Source organism: Lineus longissimus, chromosome 2 (assembly GCF_910592395.1).
Source record: "Lineus longissimus chromosome 2, tnLinLong1.2, whole genome shotgun sequence".
Taxonomy (NCBI): Eukaryota; Metazoa; Nemertea; class Pilidiophora; order Heteronemertea; family Lineidae; genus Lineus; species Lineus longissimus.
In genome coordinates this window covers 22,889,804-22,907,712 of record NC_088309.1, presented here as the reverse complement: position 1 = coordinate 22,907,712, position 17,909 = coordinate 22,889,804, and the positions used below count along the sequence as shown (strand labels likewise).

At 40.6% G+C, this 17,909-nt stretch overlaps 1 long non-coding RNA gene across 1 annotated transcript; it reads left to right on the top strand.

Moving 5' to 3' along the window:
* The first annotated feature begins 1,161 nt into the window (after positions 1-1,161).
* On the top strand, positions 1,162-14,655 carry LOC135483109 (uncharacterized). The gene is made up of 7 exons (XR_010446295.1): positions 1,162-1,264; positions 4,596-4,656; positions 5,265-5,335; positions 6,015-6,697; positions 7,322-7,432; positions 9,964-10,205; positions 14,462-14,655. It is a non-coding gene; the product is annotated as an uncharacterized LOC135483109 (long non-coding RNA).
* Positions 14,656-17,909: the final 3,254 nt, after the last annotated feature.

The following is a 17,909-nucleotide window of genomic DNA, read 5'->3' as shown; positions in this document are numbered from 1 at the left end:
GGATGTTTCGTAACAAAGGTCATTGAGATCAAAGAAGGCTGATTCTGTAACTCCTAATGCGATTTTGAAAAATTGGATTACATTAAAAATATCTGCATGGATTATAAAAGGCTTATAAACGGGAGATTTTCATCAATCTCTGATGCAGATTGAGCCATTTTCTATGTACTTGAACCTTGAAAATATTCAGAGAGAGAGAATAGTCTAGAGGACATAACATAAATGATGATATTATTGTTCCGGCAAGTGATCAGTGATTTCGAAATTATACATATAAGCAAGCAAGCCATAAATTTATCTTTGGTTATTTTTCAGACCAGTTTGTTGAAATATCAGGAACAGCAAGGAGAATTCATCGATCATCTTTCCTGAGGAAAGAGTTCAGGTCTCATATCAAGTGTGACATCATGTCACTTGAAACATACATGTATGTCATGAGTAACAATTTCCCCCATTTGCCATTTGTGGGATGTCCCTTAAATAGGCCATGAATGTTTGTAAATAAACTATTTATGTGGAATCCCTTTAAGTGGGCTTTCCCCACTTGTAAACAAAGTTGGAATTGCGATGTAATTTGCTGGAGGTAGGCTCTAGTGTTAATCTGTACGCTTCATTCAGCAGTTCCATTTTATACCCCTCTTATTCCCTCTCCAAATAGCACTAGTCAAATTCTATTGATACATAACAAGAGAAAATTCATTATTATTTTCGATAATGAAATAGAGTGGCCCAAAGGGAATATGCAATGACTCTTGTGATTAACAATGAATACCATAATCAAAAGTTAATGAGCCAGAGAATTACAAGATGAGCTTGAAATAACAACATTTCAGGATAAGGTTTAACCCTCTCCGCCCAGTTGCTTATTGTTGTCAGAGGAAAAACACTATAGTGTTACAATGTAGCTCAAATGAGCATTGTCTCCTTCAGTAAATTAGTAAACAAAAAAATTACATTGCCATTTTGTGAACAGATATACAAAAATTACAAATACCAAGTGTGAAGGCTATTTTCATTGGTCTCAAGATTCAAATTTTCCCTCCAAAAAAGTTTGCATACTTTCCAGTGACCTTGGGGTTTGGGGTTTCCCTTTTGTATTGCAAGGGTCTCAAGATCAATGGTGGCCGATGGAGGGAAAATGTGTCTGTCCATTCGGTTTCATAATCCTTATAATATCTTCGTCATCCTCAACTAAAATTGCTTCTAGTTTTGGATACCTCAAGCAAGGTTAGCCAAAGATTCCTTACAGGGACACATTTAACTTGTAAGTTAACCAATTTTGTACTTTGAGACCCTTTTTCCCTTGGGCTTGTCAGAAGTAAAGTTCATCTTGCCTTGAGCCTTCTTAGATGTTCTGAGTGTGCACATTCATGACAGGTTATCAGGTTGTTCTCTGGAAAACAAAGAACTGACTCCTGCCCTTGAAATTGGCATTCACTTCGTTTTGACAGAGTTATAATTGCTTTACGATTTCAAGTTTGAGCCAAGATGGCAATGCCTATGGTCAACCCTTAATTTCATCCATGATCTCCTGGTGTCACCTGGGCTCATCTTCTGTGTGACTTTCGCCTTGCCAGATCGCACGAGTTGATTTTCTCCAGCCTCAGAAGCTCCAGACTGCCAAAATCTCTAATCAAACTTGAATGTGTCATGATGTATGTTTTGATGTATCATGTCATGACTTCACACCAATGTCGAAAGCCAACATTGGGAGAATTTAAGCCAACGTAATGACGTTACAAAAGACAGCAATGAATATGACTTGAAGTTGTGAAGGAGCTTTCCCCGGATTGTACTCCGTGCAATCCGGTTAGGATTATTGCATCGCAGATGCGGCATCCTAGTTCATGCGGTAATTCTTTATGTCATTTAAGTAATGTAAGGTCGGGATGCTTAAAAAACAGTTTAATTACCTTGGTTACATTCGTCAACCTGATGATAAACCTCTCGAGTAGTTCAGGAACTGTATCCTCAGTCACATGGATGGAGATGACAGCGGAGGGTTGTCCGTCTGAGAAGGTTATGACCCCTGTTTGATTGACAAGGTCATTGTCATCATCATTGGTCACCTCCCAAGTGACATCTGATGGGCCGATCTTCCCTCCTTCCCTCAAGACCTTTAAAATACATTTTTTATCACTATAAAATAATAACATTCTTATTCAAGCAACGTGCTTATTAAACTGACATTCACATCAAAAAATCAGGAAAAGGCTCATCATTCAAATTCATTTGGAGATGAGTCTCTCATTTGTCATTGGTGGCAAAATTCACACAAATTTCAATTGAATTTGACAGCATCTTGACAAAGCATCAACTTTTTCAAATTAACTCAACTTCACTGGCTTCCAGTCCGTGCCAGAATAGAGTTCAACCTTTTAACTTGTGCTTTCAGGGCTGTGAACGGTGGTGGCCCAGAGTGCCCATCTTCGGCAGCCGCTTCTTTCGACCCATAAATAACCAGGGCAGGTGCAAGACCAAGAAGAAAACTGCAGGAGATAGGGCTTATAGTGTCTGCGCCCCACAGCTCTGGGAACAATCTGCCAGCAGATATAAGATCGTGCAAACTATGACAGCTTTTAAAAAATGTATTAAAACTTATATTTTTAAGCAATATTTTCAATAGAATTTTCTACCACCTTTTAACTACTAATATTTTGAGATTGTCAATGTTGTATTACAATGTAGGTAAATTGGTTTTATATGTATGTAAAGCACCGCTGACAATTTAATTTAAAGCGGCGCTATATAAATCATTTTATTATCATTATTATCATTACAAGTTAGAATGAAGTTCCAATTAGTAACGTGACTTCAGAACTGCTTTAGATGTCATGAAGTAAAGAACGTCACTTTCTGAACAGTGGGTGATAACCAATAAAGACCAGCAAATGCTTTTATCTAAAACTCCATGTACATTTACACTAGGCCTTTCTGTACAAAATTGTAGTAAAAGCATTTACTTGTCTTTATTCATATCGCCCAGTGTTACATGTAGCAATGACTCCACGGCTTAAGTGAGGATGCAGAAGTGACACACTGATACAATTAAATTCAGACTTACCATAAGTGTGACCTTAGTTGGGGCAGTGCCCTCAGGTTCTGTCGTCAGCTTGATGAAAGACTCGTTAGCAAATCTGAATACGCCATACGCATCGTCGGAGTGCGAGATGATCACCCGCACAACTGATCCCAAACCCAGGCTAGCGCCACCTGACGGATTTAGAAGTTTGACCTCAAAATATTTGTCATCTTCAGCTGTTGGGTCATCAAAAATGGTGATGTTGATGCTGGCATGGTTGATACCTGGGCCGAAAGTTAGACTGTTGCCACCACTCTGAAAAGAGAGAAAGCAATACTCTACATAATGATGGTGGTTTAAATATTTATCAAGAATTGGCTTCCTAATTTTACCTGCTTAGGACTGAAATGAAAGACCTTCTTGCACCCTTGTACCCTTGATAAAGTTTACCCAAAGACAGGATAAGTCCAAAATAATAAGCATTATTCTATTCACTCCTTTTTTTGAGTATGTATGTAGAATGGCTTTGAGATAACAATAAACAAACCTCACCAATCTGGTGCTTTCGCGACACTCCAGGGCATTTTAGGAAAGGAGTGTTTTCTTCATATAGGCCTATATAGAACTATTACTGACAGAGTGTCTTCTGTCCAGCAACAGTAGTAAGCTGTTATCAGATGTTGGGCACCTTTCTGAAAGAGTTAAGAAACCTTCCCATTCATGCTACAATCCTTTCATCATCTATATTGTCCATTTTGACATTTGACGATCCCCTGGAGTATGCTTAGCACTAAGCGTTTCCGACAAGCTTTGATTGTTCTAATAAAGGAACGCTGATTGAGCGCTCACCCCAGATCTGCCAGGCAACGTTTATATCATGATATCCATCCCAAGAGCTCACTGCATCACATTGATATGAGTCTCATATCCATTAGGAAATCTTAATAACAGATGTAAAGTTAGAACTTAAAGATGCCAAGAATCTGAGGCAAATGAAAATCTTGCTGAATCAGGTCAACTTATATGTCTGCACATAAAATTTAAATCTGTGACAAATAGTAGTGAAATGAACCAACCTCAGTGAAATTTTAGAGTTTGACCTTTTTGACCTTGGAAACTATAGGTCATCAACATCAATTGTGATAGAAATATACTCCGGAAACAAGTACCATGAACAGTACACAGCAGGATAGAGAGAAAACTTCCCTCTTAGAACCCTTTTTGATGATTTGACTTTTTTGCTGTTTCTGAGAGGGAGAACAGCTTGCTAAAAATGTCCATGCAATATGGCCACTGGAGTTCTTATTCCAGACTTATCTGTTTCTAGTTTCTAGTTGGGAGACCATTTTGGAAGCTGTGAATTTTCCATCTGTTTGGCTCTTCATGAGTCATGACCTATAGCTAGGTCTCATCTATTTACAGAATTACAAAGGAATGAAGTTGACCTTTGCAAAAGGAATCAAAAGCCATGACTACAAATGAAAAATATAGTTCAACCATCATTTTTAGGGAATAATTTCATAATAGTAGAATTGTTGTATTTATGCCTTTGTGCCATAATTTATCATTACAGGTGCCACAAACCTTGTCCGCAATTGCAACCGAAGATTCTCGTATGATTTTCAAGACGGTTGGTACGTATCAGGTATTCAACTCGCCCAATTCATCAATAAAGGTGCCACTGTCAAATGCCTAGCTATGTCGAAATTGCGAAAGTATATGTCAGCCTCCTGTTCTCAGCTGTGGCTCCCAAGCCTTTGGTCAGAAAATATTTCACAAGGTTCAACAAGTCTAAAGGCCCCCCCCCCCCAGGAAAGCAGAGTCATTCACATTCATCACCACTGAATTGTGTTTTGCAAACTTCCAATAGTAGCTGTTCACATGGCAAAAGAGACTCTCAGAACTTTCTTTTATCTGGCTTCCGCTGGTTCTGAGAGGATTCACTTGATAATTACAACCTTTGCAAAATGGCCACCACAGGTCTTTCTAACGCGGCGGCCATTGACCAGACCGGATTCTCCAGGAGGCCATGTTGGAAGCTGTGATGCTATCATCATGTTGGCATGGTAATGAATCCTGACCCGGCTCACAACTACAACAAATACAAAGAAATGACCCGCCTATGCCAAGGGCAACATTAATATGACTAAAAATGAAAAATATATTTTAACAATTATTTTTCCTTATTTGCTCACCAGCAGGAATGCTGTAATTTTGCATTCGTGCCAATTTATCATTACAGATGCAACAGACCATGACTTGAACAGTCTGTGATGGCAACCGAGGATTCTGCGATGATTTCCAAGATGAAGGGTATGTATAGTATCAGGTTATGACTTGCTCGATTTGTCGATAGAGGTGCCACTGTCAAATCGATGTTGTTCAGAGAAACTTGTAAAATGACTCCAGCAGGGCCAAAAGGCAAGTGAAAAATAACTGACAAACTGATAAAAAGTCGACATTTGTCAACTTATCTGTGCCTTAGATAAAAAATATATTGAAAAGGACTTGATTATGTGCACTCTTCAAAGAGATCAAGGCTTTTGGAGAGACTAATTATCCATATTTTGCATTCTCAAAACATGTTGTTACATAGTCATTTCTATATCATGTTTTCGGAAAAGTTATATTTTTCAAAATAAGATAAGATTGACAGTGATGCCTTTAGCCGCTAATTTGGTAAATAGATGTTTAAAAGTCGTTATCATAGTATGATATTGTGTGAATGTGTGTGTGTTTGTGTGCAAGTGGAAGGTGTGATGGGAAAAGGGTGTGGGGGGGGACTCTGGTGGCTGTAGTGAGTGCTGGAAGTGTGATTGATCAATGTTGTGCTACTTTGTAGCCATTGTTGTTATTCTAGTTGTTAGAGTATAGTTATCGTAGTTATCTAGCTAGTATAGTTGTTAAGAGTAGTTATCGTAGTTATCTTAGTTATCTAGCTAGTATAGTTGTTTTCGTGTTTCCTGCTTATCATCTTGTTTTACCTATTCAGCTTTCAGTTGTCCAGGCCAGGCCAGGAGACCGATGACAATGATAGATCGGGTTCGATTCAAGCTATACGCTTGGTGTATTTGGTTATCGTGACTTACGACTGAGTCTAACTCACGTCAATAGCGCGGTGGCTGGGTCCCAGGCATGCTTGCCACTTTGTTCTGCGGTCCTCATCTAAGTTTCGACGGTGATGACATGGACTTAGGTTCAGAGTACGTGTTCCCCTTGAGTCATCGTGGTTGATTGATGTGGGTAATTAGAGTTGCGTGTTGCTAGACATTCAATTGGTCCCCTTGTTTTAGAGTGTTGGCGGGATAAGTCTTACGACTGTTAACAATAGTAAGCAATAGCTGGCCAGCGATCCCCTACCTGATCTCGAGGGGGATGGAATGACTGGGTTAAAGTCCTGTTGTTAACCTGCGGAATTTCGTCGGACGAAATGTCAGGCGTGTCCGTGTGGGATTAGTGCTAAACCTGTTTAGTGCTTATGACGAAGACATTGGGTTCTTTGGATAACAACAGTGTGCTTTACCTCCTTGTGCACCACAAAACTCATAAATACACCCGCTGAAAATTGACACGACGGAGAAGAAGAAAGAGAGCCGGCCTCAGCTTGTCAGCCGAGAAGAGCACACAGTGGACCCCAAGAACAAAGAGTTGCAGCCAATGATTGAGCAAAATGAGGTTAGTATTGCAATAGTCCTACCTGTGCTTTGATGGAATCTTCAGTTAAAAAATTTTGAATTTGACTTCTAAATTGGCTTTGAACCCAAAAGAGCCATTGTTGCCATAAACTGCCTACGAGCCACCACGACCACCCTGAACTGCCATATCGATGATGTTCTTTTAAAACAGCTGGAATATCCTACTTGGTCATCCCCGGCTACATCATCATATGTGTTGTTGAGTAAATGCACTAAGTCATCCAAATATGGAATAAAATATGAGGGTTTCTTTTCCTGGTGTCAGGTAAATCACAATGGGGAATCCCTGGATTGCGAGTCTCACATTTTTGTGCAGCAAGATCGCCACTTGCATCTTTCTATAGCGATCAAGTGTGTTCGGCTCTGCGATGGCGAGGAATTCACAACAATTGGATCAAATTATTCACAAATTCGATGACTTTGACGATGATTTAGGATCTCTAGATGATAGGGAATCTGATATTGATGTCCAGGTGACAGGTCAAAGGTCAAAGGTCACCAAAAGTTGACCCCACCAAAAAATATTGCATATCTGAATTCTTTAGATTATATAAGTACCTCAAAAAAACTATTTTGTTATTTTTTCAACTCAATTATATTTCAGGCAAGAATGCAAGGGACACAGGATGCAAGGGACCAGGATGCAAGGGACACAGGATGCAAGGGACACAGGATACAAGGGACACAGGATACAAGGGACACACGGCAAGAAAAGGTGGGCATAAATTCTGGATATGTCTTGAGTGATGCTGATGTTAAGAAGAAGATTTTTATCTCCTTTGATAATATGGTACATGTAGAAATATGCAGAATGAATAGCCAAGGCTGACTGTGCTTACCAGATTGAAAATGGGCTGAAAGATGTGTTAACATCAAACGACCAACTTGGAAAATAGGTCAAAGATATTTTCTTGGTGACATGTTACATGTGGTTATAAGATATTTCCCCCTCCCCTGATACCAACTTCATGACTATCCAGCAAGCTGATAAAGAATAACAGCACTTAACACGTTTCCATAATCAGCTGCCTGGTGCACTCGTAAAATAAGAATCATTCCTATCTTGCCATCAGAAAGGGATAAAACACTTCTTTAATGTGGCCCAGGGGAAAATTACATTTGGCCTACTTTTGATCCCTACCATCATCTGACTTAGGGGTACTTACTTATTTTGATTCCTTATCCCAAGTGGGATTTAAGGCCACAACATCTTCCCACAAATGCTTTCTGCAACTGCGCCTCATCCCACATCGGCCACATCACATTTAGCGCGTCAGACATTGCACTCCTTGGTGGCCATTGGGAAGCCATGTTTTCTGTTTCTTTGGGGAGTCCGATGCAGGACAGTCTATATCTTCATCCCGAGAACATATCAAAGCCATCTAAACATCATCCTGAGGAAATCAGGGGTTAATGTTCGCTTCTCCGGCCCTGATCTGACCTGGGGGGGGGGGGTGGTCATGTGATCAAGTGGGTTTTTTTTAAACAGGCCACATACAGTTACGTGAATTTTAGACAGACGAAGAAGACAGACAATGACAATGAAAGGTGACACAAACGGTCGTATTGCAAAGACTTGTAGTACCTATGAGCCAAAAGTGCAAGGCTATCCAGCAAGATGTCAAGGAATATTGCCTCTACTTAGTTATTTGGATATAAAGTGATTCAGATTCGACCCCAAAAATTGTCAGAGATCAACTGACCCCAGCATACATGCACACTGAATTAGAGACCAACAGACATCATCATGGCTTAGCAATTTGAGTAACTGACTTACACCTTGAGAAGTATGTCTAACATATGTCTAGTCAAATGTGATTAAAATTTACAGATGATATGGTCATAAGTTCAGGACCTTTCATGCTTCTTGAGTTTTCAGTTTTGGTCCTTGGCAAGTCAATTCAAGGACCAAATTGGACCTGTATTGGTTGTCATAGTAGACCTAGGGTTTATTATGTGTGAGGTTTCAAGATCATAGCTTTTGTGGTGAAGAAACAGGCCACTGTTTCGTAAACTGCTTATTGACGAATGACAACAGACATCGACTGAGGGCAGACATTGTGCTCGACTCCGTGACTGGTATAAAATGAAATGGCCAGGGCCATTGTGCTCACCTCATGTGGAGGAAAGATGGATAAAGAGCATGGTATTGTGTCATGTAGTGTTAGGTTTGATGTAGGTCCAAGCAATTACAATTTCCCCAAAATGGCCAATTTACAGTACATTCAACCTCTGTGACCTTGAAAAGTAGGTCAAATCAAAGAAGACCCGGGTGACACATTGAATGTTTGTTGGAATTAGATGTACCTATGATATAAAATTGGTGCCAATCGGGCAAGTCATTACTAGGAATAATGGCATTTTGAAGAATTTAGGATTTGGCCCCCTCCCTGGAGGCCAAACGGCAAATCAGATCGCACCAAACTTCGGTACCTGAGATCACCTGACCAAGGGGTACATAATTTGTGATCAATAGTCATTGCAGTTAAGAAACGTGCCATAGTTACGGCCTGACGGCAAATTTATGCCATTTGACCTCTGTGACCTTGACAAGAAGGTCAAATTAAAAACCTGTGTGACATGTACTGTATGGTGGTTAGATGTACCCATGATATCAAATTGGTGGCAATCGGGCAAGAAGTTAAGGAATAACCACATTTTTAAGGTTTTTGGATTTTGCCCCCTGGTGGTCAAGTGGTGAATCATATTGGACCAAACTTTGGTCCCTGAGATCACCTGACTAAGGGGTAAATGTGTACCAAATTTGGTATCAATAGTCATTGAGTTTAGAAACGTGCCATCGTTACATCCTAACGGCCAATTTACACCATTTGACCTCTGTGACCTTGAAAAGGAGGTCAAATCAAAAACCCGGAGGATATATGATGCACCTTTGCTAGAAGTACCTACCATATTTTTTTCAAAATTTCCCGACTACTATTAAGGGAGATATTTTCACTTTTAACGTTTGGCCCCCTGGTGGCCAAACCATGAAACGAATCAGACCGAAACTTGGTCTCCAAGGTGTCATTACATAAGGGTACATGTGTACCAAGTTTCAACTCAATAGCTCTAACAGTTACGAAACGTGCCCTGCTAACGGACGACGGACGACGACGACAACGACAACGACGACGGACGACGGACGCCACGGTATGGGATAAGCTCACCTCTGCTAAGAGGTGAGCTAAAAATAGTATAAACACCGCAACAGCAAATTAATGATATTTGATTTTTATGTTGCAGTAGAGACTCCCCGATGTCCAGAGACGATGCCTTTGCCAGACCAATTAAGGCATGCAGAACCTTCTCAGAAAAGGAACGTGTTTGCTGCACATGTGAAGTGGACACCTAAAGGATCGTCAGTCACTCTGAAAGACTCTAATGACCTAAAGGATCGTCAGTCGCTCTGAAAGACTTTAATGACAATCTTTTGAGGACTCGGGGAAAGCTCCACTTATGACAAGGCAAAAGGATGCCACTGCATGGTAATACAACCGAATTAGTTTTTGTTTTTGGCTCACCGTAGAGGAGTCTATACAACACCTCTGTGTCCGTTGTCCGTCATCGTCGTGATCGTCTGTATCCTGTTTTAAAAACAGTGCCACGTTACTTAACCGCTAGAGCTGTGAACTTTGTACACAGGACCCCTCAGGCCAGGTGACCTCTGATAATAAATTTTGATGATATTTTTATGGTAGGTACTCCTAGCAAGGATACATCACATATCCCACAGGTTTTTGATTTGACCTGATTTTCAAGGTCACTGAGGTCAAATGGCATAAATTGGCCGTTTGATTGTAACTATGGCGCGTTTCTTAACCGCTGAAGCTATTAGCTTGAGATTTGGTACACATGACTGACTCCCTATATGTCATGTTACCTCTGATACCGAATTTCGGTCTGATCCGAATCTTGAGTTGGCCACCAGGGGCCAGAAGTGGAAACCTAAAAAGTGTGATATCTCTCTTATGAGTGACACGTTTCGATAACATTTTTATGGTAGGTTCTCCTAGCAATGATACATCACATATCATACAGGTTTTTGATTTGACCATGTTTTCAAGGTCACGGAGGTGAAATGGCGTAAAGTGGCCATTTGAGTGTAATTATTGTGGCACGTTCCTTACCGCTAAAGCTATGAACTTTAAATTTGGTACACATGACTCCCTACGTCATATAACCTCTGACATTGAATCTGATTCACGACTTGCCCACCAGGAGGTACAAAAGTGCGATATCTCTCTCATTGGGGACTTGTTTTCAATGATATTTTTATGGAAGGTACTCCAATCAAGGATACATCACATGTCGTCATACCGACTTTGGTTTGACCTATATACTATACATGTAGCATGTTTCTTAACCAGGATGAATTCCTATCCACCAAATATTTATACGGTGACCACAAAGGCCCCTTGCCACTTCATTTTTAAATGTCCTTACTCTGGTGAAGACATTGGCCTGATTTAGAGATCATGAACATAAACACTGTACAAGGGGCTCTTCGATTATAAAACAATTTCCCAATGTTATATTTGAGATATAATTACAGTTAGATAACAAGACTTCTCCTGAGAGTCGAAATTGATAAAGTATATCTTGTTGGGCTTTAGTTTTGGAATTCTGGAGCGATTTTGGGAGGGAAATTAATGAAATTGCATGACCTGGTCTTTCTCAAAGTGTTCTATCATACTGCTGTCAATATTTGAGGTATTTGCAGAGGCAACCAAGGCATGGGCTATCAAGAACTCCTCATGTTGCTCAGGACATCAGCTTCCTGGTAGTTTAAATGAAGCCCTTTACCCAAGATCTTTACCAAAGATTAGTCTTAATAGAGTATTGTCAGTTGGGTTTGCATTTTAATCGGGATCTTCATGCGCCCAATATCGGCATTGGGTATCGGAAGTGGGTAGCTCACTCCGTCCCCGAACTGAGAGCAGTTTGCCCAAACTCTACAGTGTCTTTTCATGATCTCTAAAAACATGGTCAACAACTTCACCTTCGCTGCATCATTTTTAGCTCACTGTTCAGGGAAGCTTTTACGATACCGTGGCGTCCGTCGTCCGTCGTCGTCGTCGTCCGCCATTGTCGTCATCCGTCGATGTCGTCGTTTGTCGTTAACTATTGACAAAAGAGTGCCATGTTTCATAAACACTTGACCTAGAAGGTTCATACTTGTTGTGTTGGCCAACCCCTAGGCAAGACCTTTTTTCAAAATGAAAAAAATAAGTGCAATTTGACTGCTTGTCTGCCAGATAGGTGGCGCTCTTTGAAAACATACTTTTGGCTATATCGTATGAACGCTGCTAGCTAGAATCATGAAAATTTTACCGTAGATGCATCTTATAAGGGTGTTTGAAATATAACCCAGGTTTTTGATTTGACCAACTCTTCAAGGTCACAGAGGTCAAAGTTAAGTATCGGCATCGCGGTTAGGTACTAGCAGCATGTTTTTTCACCCCTGGTGTTACTGACTTGAAATCGTGCAGCTATGTACCCCTAGGTCAAATGACCTCGGAGACTAAATTTCAGTCCGATCTGATTCTTGACCACCAGGGGGCCAGAAGTGGAAACCACTTGACCTAGAAGGTTCATACTTGCTGTGACGGCCAACCCCTAGGCAAGACCTTTTTTCATAATGAAAATAAGCGCAATTTGACTGCTTGTCTGCCATATAGGTGGCGCTCTTTGAAAACATATTTTTGGCTATATCGTATGAATGCTGCTAGCTAGAATCATGAACATTTTACCGTAGATGCATCTTATAAGGGTGTTTGAAATATAACCCAGGTTTTTGATTTGACCAACTCTTCAAGGTCACAGAGGTCAAGTTCGGTATCAGCGTCACCGTTAGGTAATAGCAGCATTTTTACTCACCCCTGGTGTTACTGACTTGAAATCGTGTACCTATGTACCCCTAGGTCAAATGACCTCGGAGACTAAATTTCGGTCCGATCTGATTCTGACCACCAAAGCCCCAGAAGTGAAAATCTAAGAAGTGTGATATCTCTCTTATGAGTGACTCGTTTTTGATTAAATTTTTATGGTAGCTTCTCCTAGCAGAGATACATCACATATATACGGGTTTTTGATTTGACTTAATTTTCAAGGTCACAGAGGTCAAATTGTATAAATTAGCCATTGGAAGCAATGAACTAGAAATTTGGTGGGCATGACTCCCTACGCCATATAACCACTGACACCGAGTTTCGGTCTGATCTGAATCTCGACTTGGCCACCAGGGGGCCAAAACTATAAGAAGAAAGTGCAATATGGCGCTTGTTAGTGACTTGGTTTCAATGATATTTCATGGTAGGTTCTCCTTGCAAGGATACATCATATTTTCCTGCTGGTTTTTGATTTTACCTAATTTTCAAGGTGACATAGGTCAAATGGCGTAAATTGGCCGTTTGAGTGTAACTATGGCACGTTTCTTAAATGCTAAAGCTGTGAACTTGAAATGTGTTACACATGACTCCCTATAGCTGCGTTCACACTTGTTTCGCATTCATGCCGACTTCCCTATTCCGAAATACCGAAACCAATTTCACTGTATTGGTTCGGGTCACACTGCACTTGAAACCGACATCGATGCGAAACAAACCGCGTCACACTCAATCCGCAATAGACATACGCCACCTATACGTTAGATAAGAAAACTGCCCTGCAGGGTGAAGGTCATTCATTCACCTGATCGTAAACTGGTGTGTTGTGGTGCACACCAGTCAGTTGGCCCTCAACATCCTCATCACGCCAGATCTGCAGGAGCAGCAGCCTCTCTGGAATACCCCAAGTTTCACCTCTCGCCGCCATTACACCAAATTAGGGCCTAAATACTTCAAAGTAAGTGGTAGAAATGACAAAATTTTCAACACGTTTTCTCCATACGCTAAAACGGAAATAGAGGTGACATTAGCTACTGCGCCTGCGCGGCTTGATGAGTCATCCACCTTGTTGCGGAATAAACTAATAAAGAGGTCACACTGTAATTATATTGCGGCTTAGCTGTATCGCTTTGGTTGTAGCGCATCGATGTCGATACAAATCCTGGTTTCGCTAGAGCGGTATAAAGGTAATTTATACCGAATCAAGTGTGACGCACCGAAGTTGAATAGCGCCTTATTCCGGTTTCGATTCAGTATAAACCCCCAGTGTGAACGCGGCTTATGTCATGTAACCTCAGACACCGAATTTCGATATCCGATCATATCCTCCACCTGGCCACCAGAAGGCCCAAACTAAAAAAGGTGAAAAGTGCTAAATGTTGCTTATTAGTTACTTGTTTTCGATGATATTTTGATGTTAGGTGCTCCAAGCGACGATGCATCAAATGTTATACATGTACTAACTTTGGTTTGACCTATATACTATACATGTAGCATGTTTCTTAACCAGGATGAATTCCTAACAATCAAATATCTACACGGTGAGCACGTTGGCCCTGGCCGTTTCATTACTGTTAGCAAAGAGGCAGCAAGTCTAAGTTGATTTCAGTCATCTTTGGGCATGGTTTTTGTGATCTTTCACGAGCTTGTGCGACTTAAAAACACCATGGAACACTAATCTGACCATGGTTGTCATAAGAGAATTAGATATCGCTTTGTCACCTACAGATATCTCACTCTTGCACAGTACTTGGTCGTGTTGATCTGTCTGTCACAAGCATACATGTGGCATTTTAATCAACTGGAGCATGACTGCACTTACAACCTGAATTTCATGTTATTCCCTTTCTTTTCAGCATGGTGAAGCATCCAAGAGGGAGGAGGATGTTGGCGATCCAGCACATCCCAGCCGTGCTCCCGGTGCCGTCATGTCCGTCGTCAAGTGACATGACGGCGGTTTTTATGTATTGTCATCGTAGGCCTTATTTTTTGATAATTTGTATTGTAAACTTACATATCTGATTGAAAGGTGATTTAATGAAATTCTGATTGAAAGGGGATTTAACGAAATTCTGATTGAAAGGGAATTGATGAAATCCTGATATTTTCTGATTGTGCATGAGAAGGTAAATATTTACCTTCATGGCAATGACTCTTACGTTTGCCATGGTTCAAGAATTTGAGTTGAGAGTGTTTTAGGTTTCAATTGAGTGGAGGAGGCTGTTTCTTCCTAACAGGGGAGCCTGCAAAAACCCAAGCAAATAACTTTCAAGCAAAGTTGATTTGTTTGCTTAATGAGTAAGAACACTGAGGGGAAGGAGTTGTTTGTGGTTACAAGGGAAGCCAATGGCATTGGGCTCATGTGAACCCTACTGCCTGAAATTGTTCACTTAAACTGAAATTTCTGATAAACATCACCTAATTCATCAGATATGGCATTTTAATTTCTCCATCACTTGAGACATGGGGTCCATGTGTTGTTGTTTCTAAGACCCCAGGAAACAACAGCACATGCTGTCTGATGGAACCGTAGGCCTGTTATTTTTGTTTCTTGATCTCTGCAGTACCACAGAATCCACTGACAATTTGAACTCGAACTGTGCTTCGATGCCCTGAACCCTTTATCACACTGGCTGGCTCAATTGCTCAGTCTCTTCATGTTCATGGTATTTCCCGTAATACCTGGGTACCAAATAGTCATGGTATCTTTACAATTAAACTAAAACAGTAAGATTAAAACTCTCACTGTTTTATCGAAACTTACCAGTATATCAAAACTTTCTGACTTTGGCAGACTAGACTGGTTGCTGATCCAACCCTAGTGGTGTCACAGAAACAAAAGGGCCTTATGATGCTCTGCAAGTTACGAAAAACTTCTTTTTACCCCGTAAAGATGGTTTTAGATTGACCTTGGTACTGATTGATCAAGAAAAATGTAATTAAAAAAACATCCAACTTTTGATGTTTTTTAAAGGGTTATGCTGTATAATATTTTATTGACTTTTTATGTATTGTTGTATGTATAATAAACATTTTTGTAAAATGTCTAAATGAGATCAAAGACTCTAACTTGCCAAAAAATCTGGCAAAACAGACTTTCTAGTCTTCGCCATGTCAAGGACACATCTTTTGTTATGCAAATAGCATGTCAGACCTGCTCCTTTTGTCATGCAAACCTCTGTGCCCAGTGGCCATGAGAAATATTGGTCTTTTGTTATTCAAATTGGGACTTAAACCATTTGACAAGAGTGACCAAACCTATTGTAAGCTCCCATGGCTAAACTGAGGGCACAAACAATAGGCTTCAATACAATAGCTTAATCATGTTTTCAATGCAAATAAACATGATGAATGCATGCTGAGGTTAAGTGCTTGCTCATTCCTTTGTGAATGCATGCAGGGGCTTAAACCTTTGTGTTGGAGCAATAGAGTCTAGTGTATGATCTCAATTTAGCATTGTAAAGGAGTTGAACCTGTTCTAAAGGGATAGTGCTACTATCTCCTGGTTCTTCTTCAGTGGGCTTTCGGAGTGGCGCGGCAAATGTAATGTACATGCATGAAGTCATCACAATCAATGCGCCTGTCACCTGTAAGACGGAGTTGCGACTCCCTCCGATTGCGTAGGTTTCCCCCCGGTACTCGGGTTTCCTCCTACGGAACATTCCAAGTTGGCATCTGTCATCTTTGAGTGTATATACAATAAAGAATTTGAAAAAAGAAAAGTCCCTTTCTCTTACTTAAACCACCACTTGGGATACCGACACAATTGAAACTGTTAACTGGGCCTGTGCTTACGGAATCAAACTTTGTTCGAGAAATGTGTCACTTGTGTCACAAATGTTAAATTTATGTCATCGACCTTCATACCTTGAAAAATAGGTTGATCCCCAAAATGCATCCCAATGGAAGACAACGGAGATTTGTAGATACTTACCGTATTTATGCGTATTTAGGTAGACTGCACTTATTCAGGCTGTGCTTATCTCACGAATATTAACGCAAGTGTATACAACAACAAGCAAAGTGAAACCAAGATGACATACTGTTGTTGTGTCTCCTACCAAATACAGAAGTGCAGTTATACTCTTCAAAGAATCTACTTTTTAAAGTTTGCAGTACACCCGAGTTCTGAGTGACATTTTACAGGCCGGCACTGTACAAGGCAGTCAGATTATCTAATCTTTTACCACTATATCATGATATGTTGAGTCGCCAGCATGGTAACTTGGGCCTATTGGCGACCTATCATACTGATCCTAAACGGCTAATTCATCAACATGAATGCGCTCATGCGCTTATGAAGGGTGAATACAACAAACAGTTTTTGTTAATATTGCGCATGCTTCTAAATGTGTATAAATACGGTACGGCATCTTTGTGTTGTCAGTTTCAATCACCAGGTCAGGGGTCAGGGCTCATCTTACCTAGATCCTACCTGGATTCTGTATACAAGCTGCAAGCCCATACAACCACTGTCTAGAAGCAACCTTGCTATAAACCCAAGAAGAAGAGGTGCATTGATCATATTCTTGTCATGCAGGGTATTTCAAAACCTGTCCGGCATGTTTTCATCTGAATACACACTGGCAGTATCAAAACCTTCATTTGTTATCCCTAAATAACTGTAACCATTGGCCTCTTCTTCCTGTCTGAACAGCAGGGTATGCTTGTGACATGCTTGGCCACAGCTAGTGAGAACCAAAGACAGACGATGGACATGGTGCTATATTACCCCAACTCCCACTGAGTCGATGAGTTCAAGCCAGTTGAGAGGGAAAGGTCTCACTCGGGCTTCAGTGTTGTTAACCTCGATTCTACAACTTATGAGTGCCGATTCCATTCATACAAATCATAGAAGTATTGCACTGCAACTGAGGTTGACACTTGAATCTTGGAAGCCGACTAAGAGGGGATGCACGTCTGTACTTAAGCCAATGCAGGGAAATATCTCTTGGGTTTGTGTGCAGGGCAAGAGAAGCAAAGAGTAATCCCTGGCTGCATCAGGATGAGTACAACAGTGTCAACAACATAATTTAACTTGAAAGGGTTGAGATCTATATTCCTTTTATACATCCCATCTATTGATCAAACTTATTTTCTCCACGTCCAGCTTTAAAAGTGTTCTTTTCTCCTTGATCATAAAAGCCGTGGATTATGAGGTCTCAAAGGAGAATATACATTACAAAGCAATCTAACTTCTTGATAAATAGAGCAGCCATAATCCGCAACAGGATTATCTTTCTCCATTAGTCTTTGCTCTTCTTTATGGCCGCCGTCAAATCGACTATTTACATTGCTTTATAT